We start from the raw sequence: 18,819 nt of genomic DNA on the forward strand, positions 1-18,819 counted from the left end.
CCCCATAATCTGGTCTCTCAGCCTCACTTCTACCAAATCAATTCTCTCTAGGCTGCACTGATGAAGTCCAGACAGAAACTGTGTCGTCCGTGGCTGAGAAATTGATTTGGTTATAACCCCGCATTATGCAGTAAAGACTTCTGGGAAAGTCGGGCATGATGATCAGTCTGCTTTCCATAGAGGGCAGCATAACAGAGGCACTGTCTCCCTGTTTACATCTTGGGAGACAGATTTGCATATTCTTCCCATGTTCCCTTGCAGTGGAGCCACTATGGATGTATAAGTCTCCATACACCTGAAAAGGTGGTCTCTCCCTAAGGATGGACGTTATCCCCATAATCTAGAATTATATAATATAGTTATATATTATATAATTAGTATAGTAAATCTTCCAATCCCATGGCTCTGATGCCAGGTATGGTCAAACAGGTTTTTATATCAGGTTAACGCAAAGATGGTTAAAGAATGACTATAATCACACCAGACTATAATACAATAATAGATGTTTAATAAATGAAGAGAGATAATACAGTACTTAGCTGTGGTTACAAATGATGCAAAAGTGATATATAGCCATCATTCAATGGCATCCCTAGGATGCTGGGCACCTAGTCATGGTCCCAGTGGAAGTAGACTAGCCAAATAGAGTATGACGTTTTATAGTTGTCATGCCCCAGGACTTTGTTCATTTACTGACATTTATCTGTGATATTATGTTTTGCTTTCTTAGTTTGTCCCTCCTGCGTCTGTACCCTTGACTGTGTGTAATAGCTCCTCCCAGCTCTCTGTTAGTTCATCTTGATGCTTGTAACATGTCTACTCAGCTCCTGGAAATCCATTATTTTTCACCTGCTGTAATGAAGTTTTAACAAGATTTACCCAGAATAAAACAGCTGGAATCTTATCTATGCCTCCTCATATGTCTGACAACATATCTTATGTGAGTACTGGAGTCCTATATGGGACAGTGACTGTCAATATCTGTAAAGCGCTGCAGAATATGATGGCGCTATATAAGTAAGCATAATAAATACAGAGAACTACAGGACTCTCACACTTGCAGTTAAACTATTGAGTCAGAATGATAGTACCTTTTGGGGGAGAGTGAAGGGCTGCTTGGATGTGTAGCAGTGGTCAACCTTAACATGACTATGGGCTCGTTCACATCTGCGTCGTCGGTCCTTATTGCAGGTTTCCGTTTCCTGCATAAAACAGATGCAGGAGACGGAAGCCTGCAGGAGACTTTCTCACCCATTCATTTGAATGGGTGAGAAAGCTGTCCGGCCGTGCGCGGCGGTGAGCGTTTTGCGCTCTCCGCCGCGAAACCGGGTTTTATAATCCGGACACAGAGTCGGACATGCAGTACTCTGTGTCCGGATAAAAAAAATCCGGTTTCGCGGCGGAGAGCGCAAAACGCTCACCGCCGCGCACGGCCGGACCCGGTCTGTGGTTTCCGTCTTCTGGCATGCAGAAGACGGAAACCACAGAACGGAGACCCCAGACGCAGGTGTGAACCCAGCGTATCTTTGGTACAGGAATGTGCGCACAGGAAAAGGTAACAGATCAATTAAAGAAGTATATCAAGATATAGATGGATAGTATATACTCAATAAGAGTTTGATATAATGTCCTATTATATCTTCCTGCTCCATTCTCTGTATTACCAGCTGCTGAAAACGCCTAGACAATTTAAGTGTCGGGTGCCAGGCCCCCACAGATCTGATGTCAGTGACCTATCTTTAGTAAAGGTTGAACATTTTTTATATATATTAACAGCCAACAAAGCAATTGAATTCATAAAATGATAATACAGCATACCATAGTAACCATTTCAGGACTGGGCTATTTCCCTGGTTCAAGACCAGGCCCATTATCAGTACAAAAAGCCAAAGCCAGGAATGGATTGAGTAGAAGGTAGAAGTATTACAAGCTTTCTTTATATTTTCTATTCATTTTGAAACCTTTCTTAGTTTTGGCTCAAAAAACTGCAGGAAAATCTGCAACAAAAAAAAGGTGCGTTTCTGCACTAGCTGTAAATTTTTTATTTATTTTTTTAGTAGCACTTTATGCTATTAATAGAAAAATTAAAAAAGTGAAGAAGCGACACATTTCCCCCTCTTGTTTATATTTTCCAGGATATGAAAAAAAATTAACACATACAAGAAAAAATAAAAATAAAGCCCTATATGTCACTGAAAAAAAGATGCAAAATTTAGTTGAATAACGCAAATGATAAAAATGTTATAGCCCTTAAAACCGTACATACTAAAAACCCGAAAATGTGTCTGGTCCTGAACCAGAAATTGACCCAGTACTGAAGTGGATAAGTTACTTTTAGGCTGTGTCCTTGAGGAGGTAAATAGATTGTGGTGTTGATAAATGAGAAGGCCATCCTGTATATTATTGCAGACAGTTTATTATCACACTGTATTATAAAAGATTAATTTTTGATAATTTATTAAGTAGTGCACACAATAATAATGTACTAGAGAATTGGTAACTCTCAGGATGGGAATCTAAAGTTATTAGGGCTCCTCTCTTTGCTCTGCAATTATAGTGGTCAGTAGGTGGCAGCATCACACAGTAATATAGACTAGTGTGGAAGGCGACAAGGAAAAGAGCAGAGACCTTTCAGATGCTTTTTTTTTTTTTTTTTTGTGGAATCCCACCATTTATAACCTAGGCTAGAGATAAGTCATTAATATCAGAACAAGTGAAGGTGATAATGGCCCATGGCTGCTATGCTCTGCACTGCCACTACTAAGCACACCTCACAACTGTATTGAGTGAGACAAAATATACAGTGAGCACAGTGTGCCATGATGAATTCCCATATTGTACACAGTCCATTCATAACTATGTCTCCTTTTACACCCACATGGCAAAATCCTCCATTAGCAGCACCAACACAGTTTCATGCTCCTTGTGGTCCCCACACAGTATAATTTTTCACCTCAATGTTACCCCTCCCCCCCCCCCCCCCACTCAGTGTATGTACTGTCCCCTCCTAGTGCCCCCAAACTAGAATGCACAATAGAAAAAATATTCCCGTTTCCGTTCACATTTCTTTTTAAACAGGCTGTTACTTACAGTAAAACAGCCCACCAGGTAAGAGGCCATATTTACTTACCAATCCCCATTTCTGCTCACGACCGCCTCCACTTCCCCTTCTGCCCTTCAGAGGATCCCGTGCATCCCATTGTGACGCAATATGGGAAGCAATTGGCCCCCTAGAGTGTAGAAGGGGAAGCGGAGGCAGGAGTGGGGAGAATATTTGTTGGTCGAGGTTTGCCTGACAGTTCCGTTCACACCAAATACGTCTGAACTGAAACCGCTATTATAATCTAGGGCAGTGATGGTGAACCTATGGCACACGTGCCAGAGAGGGCATGTGTGAGGTCACCCGGATCGCTCAATAACTGGGAATCCGGTACAGGATTCCCCTTTAGTGAGCGATTGCTGCTTTCAGCTGGATGCACATCCAGCTGAAAGCTGTCAGTGTAGGCCGTGCGGTACGCACGGCCTACATTGACTATACAGAGTGTGACCTCTGTACCAGCGCAGACGTGATGACTAGAGATGAGCGAGTACTGTTCGGATCAGCCGATCCGAACCGCACGCTCGCATAGAAATGAATGGACGTAGCCGGCACGTGGGGGGTTAAGCGGCCGGCCGCCGTCAAAGCGGAAGTACCAGGTGCATCCATTCATTTCTATGGAGCGTGCTGTTCGGATCGGCTGATCCAAACAGTACTCGCTCATCTCTAGTAATGACGTAAGTCATAAGCGCCTGCAGCGAATAGGAGAGCGAGGACGCTCGGCGGCCCTTCAGGTAAGTATATTTGTGTATCTGTACTGCCTGGGGAGGGGGCTACTGTGGACCATTTTGTGCTGTTTGGGGAGGGGAACTACTGTGGAATATTTCATGATGTGTGGGGAGGGGGTTACTGTGGAATATTTCATGCTGTGTGGGGAGGGGGTTACTGTGGAATATTTCATGCTGTGTGGGGAAGGGGCTACTGTGGACCATTTCATACTATGTGGGGAGGGGGCTACTGTGGACCATTTCATACTGTGTGGAGAGGGGGCTACTGTGGACCATTTCATGCTGTGTGGGGAGGGGGCTACTGTAGAGTACACAGGTATAATTCTTTTGGGGGGGGTACTGCGCAGCAAATTGTACTGTGTGTGTGGGGGCCACTGCGGGGCAGACTGTACTGTGTGTGTGGGGGGCCACTGCGGGGCAGATTGTACTGTGTGTGGAGGGCCACTGCAGGGCAGATTGTACTGTGGGGGGGGGGCCACTGCGGGGCAGATTGTACTGTGGGGGGGGGGGCCACTGCGGGGCAGATTGTACTGTGTACAGACCTTTCAGTACAAGCTCTGTAAAGCCCCATTCACACTACTGTAATTTGTGGGTCCGCAATTGTGGATCCAAAGAGTTTTAAGGTTAAATTGGTGTGTTGGCACTCCGCAATAATTTATCGGGTTACAGTTTGGGCACTCGGTCTCAAAAAGGTTCGCCATCACTGCTCTAGGGTCTCTTTTGACTCCAGGGTATAATGATTGGTGGTCCAAGGGAGGTGAGCAAACATAAAAACCATAGTTAGATATCTCTCCTGGACTCTGGCGCGACTCCCTGCTGTCTTCAGGCCTCTTTAGTGACGTCACATGGGACAGGGGTTGCAATGTATAATGACTGGTGTAATTCACGTCTGTGAAGTCATTGAGGAGGGATTAACAAAGCAGGGAATTGCACGTTGCATGTTTGATCACCTCCCCTGAGCCTCCGATCATTATACTCTGGGGTCTGAAACTCAAACCAGAAATTTTTGCAATATTTGTAATGAACACCATAGGGGCCACCATGGAACATTATACTGTGTGCGAGGGTGTTGTGGGACATTATAGTATGTAGTATGGGTTATACCGTGTGGGGACCCGGAAAGGGGACTATGCTATGCGGTGATGGGGTGGGCCCAAGTCAAAATTTTGCTATGGGGCTCAGTCTTTGCTAGTTACACCCCTGGACCCCTGGATATAGTGTTTTCAAACTACCAGGAGAAGAGATAGCTCCCAGCTTCACCATTCAGCTCCTAACAGCTCCCTTCTGTTTTATGCTGTTGTAGGGGCTGTTGAAATAGTGAACATACCATATTTTGTCAAAGTGCAGTCTTGGCGCCCAAAAAACAAACAAACAAAAAACATGAAAATGAGCTGGTATGTGCATTTGTGGCTGTGTGGTGTCTGCTAGAGTACCTGCTTTAGCTTGTTGTCACTGTTCATCAGAGCTAAACATGGGTACTCTGGCAGGTGAGACCCCCATATTGGCTGCACCAAATAACTCATACACATATGGGTTGAAAGCTGAGTTTTTCTGAACTGTACTTTCACAAATGGAAGGTATATTCACTATGCCACTAGTGGTAGAATGACAGACTCCCTTTAGGCAAGTTTGATAATAATCTTGATTAAAAATGCCCTAGTTTTAGTGTACACAGCTCTTATGCAGGACTATGCATACCTCCCAACCGTCCCGATTTCCGCGGGACATTCACGATTCCGGTGACATGTCCCACAGTCCCGGTTGGAAGGAGGTATGTCCCGATTTCAACTCAAATCTGCGTCGAACACATACGTGGCTGAAGCAAGGAGCTGTCACAGTTCAGCTCCTTGCTTCGCTGATGCACGCCGCCTACTGACTGTGTAGACGCGATGTGATGACGTCACATCACGTCTACAACTGTGCGTGCAAGAGAGAGCGGCGAGGGAACGAGGAGAAGGTAAGTGTAATGTGTACGCTGAGGTGGAACGTGAAACTGGGGGCAGATGAAGGAGAGGACGGCATGACACTGGGGGCAGAGATGGAGGGGGGACGTGAATCTGGGGGCAGAGATGGAGGGGGGACGTGAAACTGGGGGCAGAGATGGAGGGGGGACGTGAAACTGGGGGCAGAGATGGAGGGGGGGACACATAATTTACGTGTGACTGTAGCAGGATTATACTGTGTGCGGGCACATGAAAAATTAATGAGTGGGCGGAGTCAACACAAGTGGGCGGGGCTAAATTTGTCCCTCTTTCGGTTCTTCAAAAGTTGGGAAGTATGGGACTATGTGTAGATGGATCCAGTAGTCATGCATTTATACACTTTCATATTTCACTCTTCTACGATTTACAGGTTAACAAAAAGAGGACACTGACAGACAGAATATAGCTGTAAGGGCATGTTCACATACTAAAATGCATGTATTTTTGCCATGAAGCCCACAGCAGAAATCTTCAGCTAAGTATTGGTTTATGACGCGATTTGCAGCTTTTTACCTGCTACAAGTCAGGATGCTGATAAGTCCCATTTACATACCTCCCAACCGTCCCGATTTCCGCGGGACATTCACGATTTGGGTGACATGTCCCGGTTGGAGGGAGGTATGTCCCGATTTCAACCCAGATCTGCGTCCAGAGGACGCAGATCTGAGTTGAACACTTATGCGGCTGAAGCAAGGAGCTGACACAGGTCAGCTCCTCGCTTCACCGCTGCCCGCCTCTCTCGCTGACACATGCGGCTGAAGGAAGGAGCTGACAGGTCAGCTCCTCGCTTCGCCGCTGCATGTCTCTCTCGCTGACACACATGCGGCTGAAGCGAGGAGCTGACCTGTATCAGCTCCTCGCTTCGCCGCTGCCGCCGGCTACTGGCTTGTAGACGCGATGTGACACATCGCATCTATAAGCCAGGAGCCGGCGGCAGCGGCGAAGCGAGGAGCTGACACAGGTCCTTCCTTCAGCCGCATGTGTCAGCGAGAGCGGCAAGGGAGCGGAGGAGAAGGTAAGTTTAATGTGGAGGTGGAACGTGAATCTGGGGGCAGATGAAGGAGAGGATGGCATGACACTGGGGGCAGAGATGGGGGGACATGAATCTGAGGGCAGAGATGGAGGGGGGACATGAATCTGGGGGCAGAGATGGAGGGGGGACATGAATCTGGGGGCAGAGATGGAGGGGACATGAAACTGGGGGCAGAGATGGAGGGGACATGAAACTGGGGGCAGAGATGTGGGGACATGAATCTGGGGGCAGAGATGGAAGGGGGACATGAAACTGGGGGCAGATGAAGGGTGTATATGAAACTGGGGGAGAAATAGAGGGGGGACATATAATTTACGGGTGACTGTAGGAGGATTATATTGTGTGCGGGCACATGAAAAATTAACGAGTGGGCGGGGTCAACACAAAAGTGGGCGGGGCTAAATTTGCCGCGGCCCGCTACGCGCGCCGCACATTTTGTCCCTCTTTCAGTTCTTCAAAAGTTGGGAGGTATGCATTTAGGCAAAATTGAACCATTCTCCACAAAAATTCTGTATGAACATATCCTTAGATTTATGTAAAGGAATTATTTGCGATGGGCAACCAGGCATAAAAGGCCTGCATAGCCTCTGCATGCACAAAAGTGTAGGATTATTTTAATTTTCTGGGTTGTTTTTTTTTTTTTTTTTTGGGGGGGGGGGGAATAAATTATTTATATATTATATCAAAAATAGAAACAAACAGAACAAACCACATAAACAGGAAGCTGCTGCCATTGAAATAGGAGCCAGCGAAAAATACTGTATAAACCACAGAGGCAATCGTCAGTGTAAATTTAACAACAAGAGTGAAGCATATGCAGAGAGCGGAGGAAGGGGGAGCAGAAGGAGTGGTAGAGGAGATCGAGAAAGGGGGGGGAAAGGGTATCAAGGTAGGAGTTCCAGTGACCCCCAGATCAGAAGCAGTAGCCATGGATTCTAGTTCAACTCACGAGGTCTCTATAATCCTACGTGCCCTGAAAAATGATTCATGGTGTCTAGGAAGCAATAAAGGACTCATGCGTGTCCCTGAGACACGCAATGAGATAGAAGATCCTCCATATTCTAGATCTCCTCCACCTTATGGATCCAATGTAGGAGTGAAGGTGGGTATAGAAGACTTCCAAAGCACTGGGATGCAGGCCCTAGCTGCATTAACCAGATGCTTCAGAAAAAAAAAAAAAATTCTTGTAGATTGTAGCCCCATATAGGGATCACAATGTAATTTTTTTTTTTCTTCTATTAGTATGCCTTTGTAGAATGGGAGGAAATCCACGCAAACACGGGGAGAACATACAAACTCCTTGCAGATGTTATTCCTGGTAGGATTCCAATTCCAGGACTCCAGCGCTACAAGGCTGCAGTGCTAACCACTGCGCCACCATGTTGCCCCAACTTCAGAAAAGATTTGCAATAAACATAGAGGGAGATCTCAGGACGGTGAACTAGGTAGATGGCAGGCATCAAAGGGGAGGGGCAACCTGGTAAACTTTACAGATACCCTGTTCCAAAAGCCCCTCAGCTCAGTGCACTCCCACAAAATATGGGGAAGTGTCCCCTGCTCCGTGCTTTGCTGTCTTTTTTTATTTCTGATGCCTTGGAGCAATATAAAGTATCATAAAGGTTCACATATCTTCTAAAGAAACGTGTGTGTGACACTTTCTTCATAGATTGCTTTGAATGGTTATTTACACATGAATTTTTGCTTGTGATACATCTTGCTGTCTCCACCAAATAAACTTCTGTTTATTAACTCTCCACTTTGGAATAATTATTTAGTACTTTGCTTATTTAACTATTTTGCTTTTGGCTGATATCTTTTCATCCTTTTGCATGAATGACAAATAATGACAAGTTGTAACAGGGAGAGTTTCAAGTGTCTGAATTCCTATCCAAGTAAAAAATATTTAACAGGCATAATAGAATAGGCAAAAACTTTCGAAGGATTAGTGGACAGAAACTATGCGTGTCACTTTATTAATCTGTATTCAAAGCTGAACGATTTCTGTAACAACAGGAACATCCAACTGTATGGCTGGTTTTAAAGGGAGTTCGTCACCAGGGTGAAACGACAAAAAATTAGACAAGTCAGGCTCACCTGAATGTAACTCCCTTTTCCCCATGAAAATTCAGGCCTCAGTTGAAGAGATGTTTATTTATTTCAGAATATGCAAATCAGTAACCTGGAGCACTAAGGGCGGCTCCATTGCTCCAATCTGCTATGCTCCATCGTACTCTAATACACCCTTCCATAGCCTCCAGAGTCCTTACATAGCTCCTTACATAGCTCAATCAAGAAGAAAAAAAGACTATGGATATCAGAATATAGTACATACATACACAGTTACATAGTAGATGAAGTTGAAGTAAGGCAACAGTCCTTCAAGTCCAACCTATAACAAGTCCCCTACTGTGTTGATTGAGAGGAAGGCAAAAAAAACCCGAGGCTCATGGCAATTGCCCCATTTCAGGGGGAAAAAAAATTCCTTCCCGACCCAAATTTGGCAGTCAGTATAAAACCCTGGCTCAACGTGTCCTTAAAATCTAGAACCCATAACCTGTAATATTGTTCTCTTTGAGAAAGGCATCTAGGCCCTCTTTGAACTTGTTTAATGAATCCGCCATCACCACTTCCTGGGGCAGAGAGTTCCAGAGCCTCGCTGTTCTTACTGTGAAGAATCCCTTTCTATGTTTCTGGTGAAACCTTCTCTCCTCCAGACGTAGAGGGTGTCCTCTTGTCACTGGCCTAGGAGTAAAAAAATCATTAGAAAGTATTATCCCTTCATGTATTTGTACATTGTTATTAGATCTCCCCGTAGACGTCTTTTCTCTAAACTGAATAACCCAAAGTTTGTTAATCTATCGTTGTACTCCAGTCCACCCATTCCCCTAATCATTTTGGTTGCCCTTCTTTGCACTTTTTCTAGTTCAATTATGTCTTTCTTGTATACTGGGGACCAAAATTTCACACAATAGTCTAAGTCTGGCCGTTCTAGTGACTTGTATAGAGGCATAATCACTGGCGTAACTTTTGATATTTTTTCAGTTTTCAAACTTTTGAAAATGCCTGCCTTTCATATAGTCATACTACCTAACTTACTGTCTAAATATAATTTACCATATCTTTGCTTTAAACTTTAATCTTTCATTTTCTTTTAGATATTATAAGACTTACAACTCAAACAGAAATTGAAGACCATTTCCAAAACCAATTTTTCTAGGGACCAATTCAGCATCAGCTTTGAAAGGCCTCTGTAACAGAAACCCCATAAATCATACCTTTCTAAAAACTGCACTCCTGAAATCATTCAAAACAACATTTAGGAAGTTTCCTAACGCGTTCAGCATTCCACAGGAATTAAAAAGGTGGTGAAATTTAAAATTTCAATTTATTTCACTAATGCATTCATTTAGCTTTAGAATTTACATATTGACAAAGGGTTTAAATAAGAAAATGCATCCAACAATCTGTTATGGGTTTATCCCATATGTGCATGTAAGCTGATGTATGGATATGCAACTAAAGACAGCAGAGGAGAGTTCCCCTGGGATTTTGGAGGGCAGGTTTTACTGGAATCATTGTCAGGTGCTCTTTTGCATTTGAAGCACATGAGGTACCAGAACAGTCCAAACCCCTAAGAAGTGACCGTATTTCGGAAACTAGACCCCTCAAAGAATTATCAAGGGGTATAGTGAATATTCTGGCCCTACTACTATTTTTTTACGATTGGGAAGTAAAAATGAAAGATTCTTTTTTTTTTTTTTCTAATAAATCTTTGCTTTAACCGCAGATGTTTCATTTTTATAAGGGGTTGAAGGAGAAAATGCACCTCCCAGTTTCTTACAGAATTTGTCCCCATAGGTGACAAATAGGTGCCCCATAGGTGCAGCTAGACTGATGTATACAAACATGGCAGGGCAGATACATTGCAAAATAATGTAATTCTACGGGGACATACAGCATATGTTATAATGGTCAGCACTTTCCCATTGTGTCTAATACATACTATTGTATAAAGTATATATTGTTAATTAAATAATAGAAACCAGGCATGATAGCAAGGGACATTGTTGAAGAAAATACTTTATCTGTGGCATTACCTCCCACAATGCTTCTTTGCATTCTTAATGTTTACTGGACGCTCCTGAGCAATGTGAGTGCGGTGACATCATTACAATGGAATGCATGTTTTATCCGGCTGTGTCTACAGAAATTATTTTTCTTCTTGGGGGACTTTACTGAGGAAGACTTAAAGGAATGCGTAGGGTGAATGATTTCAAAAGATAAGGCAAATGTTTGTAAGAATATTTTCTTCTTATCTGTCCTTCCAAAATTGTATCAGTTTAGATGTTTAGATAACTTTTGAAATGCTGGAATGTTTTTAGTCAATGTCTTGGAAATCAGTAGGTTAGGGGACTATACCATTCAACATGTTCCTGCTGAGCCTCGGTATTGTTATAACCACATAGCCTTCTCCATATCTACCTGGTAAAATAAAATTAATAAAACCAAATGCAATGAAAAAAAAACCCTAATGTATCTGTATCTATTGCAATCCTGTGACAATGACAAACATTTGTAATGTGCTTTTTTCAGAGACTCAAAGCACAGGGAGCATTATGTATTAAGGGCTGCCATATTGGCACTTGTCCCCAACACCCACAAGAGTCAGATGTTTTACAGGAAGCCAGTTTACCTATCATTATATTTTTGGCATGTGGGAGAAAACCAAAGTATCCGGGGAAAAGCCATGCAAACACAGGGAGGACATTCAAATGAAGCTGAGATTTCATATAGTGAACATAAATAATCTATATGATTTACTCTTATTGGATTTAATCAATATCTCACCTGAATAACATTTTAAGTCGATTTACTATTACAGTAGGTAAACCCAATTATGCAGAGAAGCATGGACTGAACATTTGTTTGTTCTATCCAGATGCCCATATGGTTGGAGCACAAACCCAGATCTTGAAATTTAGAAAGAATTAAAGGGGTTGTCCCGTCACAAGGATCCTATCTATACTGCTTGTTAATGTGGATGTAAGACTTTTCCTAAATACATTGCTTCAGCAAAACTGCTTTGTTTGTCCACTATCTTACTTTATTAAATTTTTTGTGGCCACAGCCCTGACCTTGCTGCTCCTGAGTCAAATGATGTATCTGCTATCTTTGGGGGCGGAGCTAAACGGCAGGTTGCCTGTGAAACCCCGCCCACCAAATGATGCAAGAAACCAGGAAGAAAGAAGATTTTACAAGAGTGAAGACTGCTGAGTATGTGAGGTGGGAATACCCCTTTAAAATGGAAAATTGTGTTTTTTTTCATTATGAGAAACAAGCCGTTTTGCTGAAACTGGAGCTCCCCTTTAACCCATTCCCTCTCAGCACGGTTGTATTATGTTGCGAAAACGTATAGTTAATAATCAGTGCTGTAATAGTATGGCACTGTAATGCCCCAGGACTAGCCGCTGAGGTTGGAAGATACTCTGACTCCGGAGGATTAACCCCCAGGATGCCATGGTCACGAGTGATCATGGCATCCAAGGGGTCCCAGGGCAACATCACTCCCCCCGCCAACTCTTGAATCCCTTGTGATAAGATTGCGGGTTCCGAGAGGTTGCCATGCCAGTAAAAAAAGTTACAGAGTCGAGTATGGTAACCCCACGAAAATTGTTAATATTCAAAAAGTTACATTTTATTTGCAAAAGCTGTAAAACAAAATAAAACCAATATAAATATGGTATCTCTGCATTTGTAATGACCCACCAGCAAAGTTGCCATGTTATTTTTAATGCAAAATGAACGCTGTAAAAACAAAATGCAAAAAAAAGATGATAGAATTGTTGGTTTTTTTCATGGACCCCCCAAAAACATTAATAAAAGCTAATCAAACCATAATATATATCCCAAAATAGTGCCAAATGGAAGTACAACTTGTCCAGCAAAGAATAAGCCCTCACATAGGTATGTTGACGTAAAAAATAAATAAATAAATAAATTAATTAATTAATTTTGGAAGGTGGGGAAGGAAAATATGAAGAATGTATAAACTATCCTGTCTTAGGGGTTAAGGCTATATTCACAGAATTGTGCATGGTAACGGCCATGGGTCCGTTTATTCATGGCCGTTTTGCATCTGACTGGAACCCATTTTCACTGATCCCTTATAGATTTCTGTCTATTGAGTAACATGTGAACAAGGTCAAAGATAGGACATATTCTATTTTTGACAGTCTTTTAGAAAAGACCATCAAAAAACAGACATGTGAATAGACACATTGCAATGAATGTATTCTAAAGACAGCCGCAAGACAGCCATTAATAAACGAAACATGGACATTTTGATCTATGTGTGAACATACCCTAAGATATAAACAAAGCTTTCTTATTGGGATCCTACCTTTATTTGGGGGTTGCATGTTAATAGAGGTTATATGAAATAGGTGGAGCACAACACTTTCTTAGGTCTGCAAAGCCTAGTAATGTATTCCTACAAATGAATTTTCAGTAAGGAATTATAGGTAGAGATGAGCGAGTAGTATTCGATTGAATACCTCCCTGCCATAGGCATGCGTGTAAGCGGCCGAATACCGAGGGGTTAAGCACATCGAATATTCGGCCGCTTACACGCATACCCATTGGCAGTGAGGTATTTGATCGAATACTACTCGCTCATCTCTAATTATAAGGAAAAACATGTTTGTGTGATGACAGATCAATAGTCAGGAACAGAAAGTAGAAGTGTTAAAAAGTACTGAGTAGCAAAGTAATAAATAAACATGAATTGAACTTGGTACTTTCCAAATCTTATTTTAGTACAACTTTTTCCCCATTTATGACATTCTCGGTGCTGTTAAGTTTCAAGTAAGAATTTACAAATGTTATTGATATAATGTGATCCTTTCTGAATTGAAAACTCAAAAAAAAACCTGTAAAGAAATGAACTAACTTTTTGTGGGTGGCAGTTTAAATAGACACTGGTACATATATTTTTTTATCATGCATAAAAGCATAAAGATGACCTTATATTAAAAGCTGAAATTAAATCTAATGAAATCACTGTATACATTACTATGGGCGGGAACAAAGAAAAATCAACAGTTGTGCTGTAAAACTATAGGCATTGTTCGGTTACGTGTTTTTGGAAATCACTACACACATCTGTTTAAAACCAAGGAATAGAGATGAGCGAACACTGTTCGGATCAGCCGTTACAAACAGCACGCTCCCATAGAAATGAATGGAAGCACCTGGCACATACACTTTGCCGGCGGCCGGTCTCCGTTCCAGCTGCTTCCATTAATTTCTATGGGAGCGTGCTGTTCGGAACAGCTGATCTGAACAGTGTTCGCTCATCTCTACCAAGGAACAAATAGATTAGAAAAACTTTTACACAAACATCAGCTAGAGGAAAAAAACTGCTACTGGCTGCCATTGAAATGAATGGGAGATGTTTTTTGAGGCAGATTTTGAAGCGGATTCTGCTGCTATAGGACATTATCTTTGGTGTGAAGGAGGGGCTCTGCACTTTCTGAACAGTTCATGGCCCATGGTACCCTTAATCCATCCCTGGATACATCTGTAAACAGAACATGACAAAAAGATCATCTGCAGACATGGTCTCATAAGAATTACCACCCTCCCCCATTACTTTAGGAACTGTTTGTTTTCCTCTTTGGTGATTAGTTATACTAAGCCAGAACTTCAGGATGGCAATGACTTTGCAATATCTTGCAGACTTCCTTTTAATCTTACACCAAGCATGGAAGCATATAATAGCTTTTTATATGTTATATAAAGAACTAGAATCACCATGCTTCCTAGTAAGATATTATTATTATGCCTAATAAATTCAAAATTTGCTTTACATTCTATTTACTTATGCAACTCCCAGGGGTGAGCAGTGTGGAAAGCTTCACTGGTCACAGTGGCTATTTTCGCCACTCTTGGGGAAATGCAGGGTACATTAGAAGACATTAGAGTTTCCTCACTGGTACAGCAGTGTAGATGTTCAACAAAAATGAGATGGTTTTAATCGTGCGAGCAGGGGTCAGGTGACTTATGACTGCCAGTTAAGCCCTAGCTAATTGTAACTACCCTGGAAAGCTAATGGTACTTTCTTACAAACTAAGTTCCTTATCTGCAGCTAGCTAAAGACTGAGGAGGAATAGTGATGTATTGTTCACTCTTTGTGCCGGCAGTTTCAACCAAATGACCCGAGTCGACTCCTGAATGAGTGCAAACAGCTCATTCAACCCCACCCCAATATAGTTAAACCCATCCATTATATTGCCTTCCCCCTAAAAGGTTAAACCTGACCCCCAAACAGGTTACCCGCTTACTTGCAACCCCTTTCCTATATCCGTCATAATAGTATGGCAGATTTGGGGTATTTAAATATAATACAGCAGAGACCCTAATGGCCACGATCAGTGCCTAGTGGCACCTTGGTCAAAGCTGACCGAGGCACCATTTTGCCGGGCATTGCCAGCATCCAGAGTGAGAACCAGGGCTGATGTTCCATTGTCATGAGACCTGGGAGCCTACTGAAGGCTCCCAGGCTTGTCTACCATTCATTTGTATGGCAGGGTGCTTTATGCCATATAAACCATATATATGCCATTAGTGACATATTGAACATACTATCACTAGTGTCAAGCCACAGTCAACTTTTTTTTTTTAACATTAAGAATTTTATTGAAATTTTTGTTACAATGCAAAAAAACAAATCAAACAGGAAATCAACAATAATGGGCATACAAGGTGGAGGGATGGTTTGGGGGAAGGTGGGGATGGTAGGAAAAACAAGAAATAGCACATAAGGAACAGGAAGGGAATACAGGAGGAGAAGGGGAACAAAAACTATGTTGTAGCAGTCAGATAATTAATTAAAAAACGATAACCATGGTAAATACAGTCCTATGAAAAAGTTTGGGTACCCCTATTAATCTCAATCATTTTTAGTTCTAAATATTTTGGTATTTGCAACAGCCATTTCAGTTTGATATATCTAATAACTGATGGACACAGTAATATTTCAGGATTGAAATGAGGTTTATTGTACTAACAGAAAATGTGCAATATGCATTAAACCAAAATTTGACCGGTGCAAAAGTATGGGCACCTCAACAGAAAAGTGACATTAATATTTAGTAGCTCCTCCTTTTGCAAAGATAACAGCCTCTAGTCGCTTCCTGTAGCTTTTAATCAGTTCCTGGATCCTGGATAAAGGTATTTTGGACAAACAATTCAAGTTCAGTTAAGTTAGATGGTCGCCGAGCATGGACAGCCCGCTTCAAATCATCCCACAGATGTTCAATGATATTCAGGTCTGGGGACTGGGATGGCCATTCCAGAACATTGTAATTGTTCCTCTGCATGAATGCCTGAGGATTTGGAGCGGTGTTTTGGATCATTGTCTTGCTGAAATATCCATCCCCGGCGTAACTTCAACTTCGTCACTGATTCTTGAACATTATTCTCAAGAATCTGCTGATACTGAGTGGAATCCATGCGACTCTCAACTTTAACAAGATTCCCGATGCCGGCATTGGCCACACAGCCCCAAAGCATGATGGAACCTCCACCAAATTTTACAGTGGGTAGCATGTGTTTTTCTTGGAATGCTGTTTCTTTTTGGACGCCATGCATAACGCCTTTTTTTTTTATAACCAAACAACTCAATTTTTGTTTCCAAAATGAAGCTGCCTTGTCCAAATGTGCTTTTTCATACCTCAGGCAACTCTATTTGTGGCGTACGTGCAGAAACGGCTTCTTTCTCATCACTCTCCCATACAGCTTCTATTTGTGCAAAGTGCGCTGTATAGTTGACCGATGCACAGTGACACCATCTGCAGCAAGATGATGCTGCAGCTCTTTGGAGGTGGTCTGTGGATTGTCCTTGACTGTTCTCACCATTCTTCTTCTCTGCCTTTCTGATATTTTTCTTGGCCTGCCACTTCTGGGCTTAACAAGAACTGTCCCTGTGGTCTTCCATTTCCTTACTATGTTCCTCACAGTGGAAACTGACAGGTTAAATCTCTGAGACAACGTTTTGTATCCTTCCCCTGAACAACTATGTTGAACAATCTTTGTTTTCAGATCATTTGAGAGCGGGCTGTCCATGTTCGGCGACCATCAAACTTAACTGAACTTGAATTGTTTTGTAGAAAGAAATGGTCCAAAATACCTTCATCCAGGATCGAGGAACTGATTAAAAGCTACAGGAAGCGACTAGAGGCTGTTATCTTTGCAAAAGGAGGATGTACTAAATATTAATGTCACTTTTCTGTTGAGGTGCCCATATTTTTGCACCGGTCAAATTTTGGTTTAATGCATATTGCACATTTTCTGTTAGTACAATAAACCTCATTTCAATCCTGAAATATTACTGTGTCCATCAGTTATTAGATATATCAAACTGAAATGGCTGTTGCAAACACCAAAATATTTAGAACTAAAAATGATTAAGATTAATAGGGGTGCCCAAACTTTTTCATAGGACTGTAAATCTAATGTCATGTAGGAGTAATGTCATCTCTTGAAGCCAAGACAATAGAGAAGGGGGAGTCATCAATTTCCACAGTCTAGGGATAATGGATCTCACCGCTACCAGTGGCAAACCTAAAAGTCTGCAAGTATGCCTCTGGAACTTACATGGGAAGATAGAGAGGAGTAAATGAGCAGGGTGATCTTCCAAGGCAATGCCAGTGACCTTCTGAATAATAAGATGGACACCTGTCCAAAAGGGGCATAGGAGTGTACATTTCCACCAGTTGTGCACCATCATGCCCTGGGCAATATTACATCTCCAGCATCGGTTCAAAGTGGAGGGATAAATCTTACGGAGGACAGAAGGGACCCTCTACCATCTAGAGAGGATCTTGATTTTCAAGATATGGAGAACCTGTGACACGCCTGGAAAACTGAGCACCATGCGTCTGGCAGGAATAAGACCCCCAAATTCTTTTCCTAACTACCAGTGAATGTTGTTATACCTTTGGCGGAATCCTCCATGAGCATACCTTGAAGGAGGCAGACAATATAAATTGGAGCATTAGATGAGAGGCACAAACATTCAAAAGGCAATAACAGCCTATGGAGGTTGTGAGACGTCTTAAGAGCAATATAGAAATTAAAAAGCTGAACATACCGCCAATGAAAGGCAATGGAGCCAGGGCAAGTAGCTTAGAATGAGGGAGGAGGTTGATATAAGGTGGTGTCTAAGGGTGGGTTAACCCAAAGAATGGGAAAGGAAAGAGGAGTGAAGACTGGCAGGAAAGTTTGGGTTGTCCGATATTGGGGGGTCATATGGCCATCATTACAATAAAGTCCCCAAACAGCAACATAGTTGGCAAGATCTGAGAATGTGGCACGTGACATAGGGAGGCACATGAATCTTACTGTCTGACCATAGTCATAGTCACTCATAGTGCACTCTGTTCTCCTAATTCCATCCAGGAGACTAGATTTGCATATTTTTTACCCATAATCCCTAGCGGAGCAGGAATGACTTGTAAGTCTCCGTACTGCCTATGTAGGCGAACACTCTCCCTAATGTGGACGAGTGCCCCCATACCCTGGTCTATAGTCTCTCACCATGCTAAATCAGTATCCCTACACTATGCTGAGGATGGCCCAATAGGCCGAAACAGCGCTGTCCATAGTTGGGAATCTGTTCCTTTTGGGACAGAAATACTGATTTAGCAATTAAATCCACATTATGATTAAAAGACTTTATAACTGAGTCGTTCATGATGTTAAGGATGCTGCCCTCTATAGGGTGGTGTACAGAGTGCACTCTGTTCTCCTAATTCCATCCAGGAGACTAGATTTGCATATTTTTTACACTTTGAGATCAACTGAACTCCTCGGAAGCAAGGTGGTTCTTTGTAGCTGCTGTTTGCTGCAATGTATAGAGAGGGTTCCTAAACAGGGGACCTTCAAAGTGTATTTCAATATGTGCTTTTCAATCCACAC

Source organism: Leptodactylus fuscus, chromosome 2 (assembly GCF_031893055.1).
Source record: "Leptodactylus fuscus isolate aLepFus1 chromosome 2, aLepFus1.hap2, whole genome shotgun sequence".
NCBI classification, from domain to species: Eukaryota; Metazoa; Chordata; class Amphibia; order Anura; family Leptodactylidae; genus Leptodactylus; species Leptodactylus fuscus.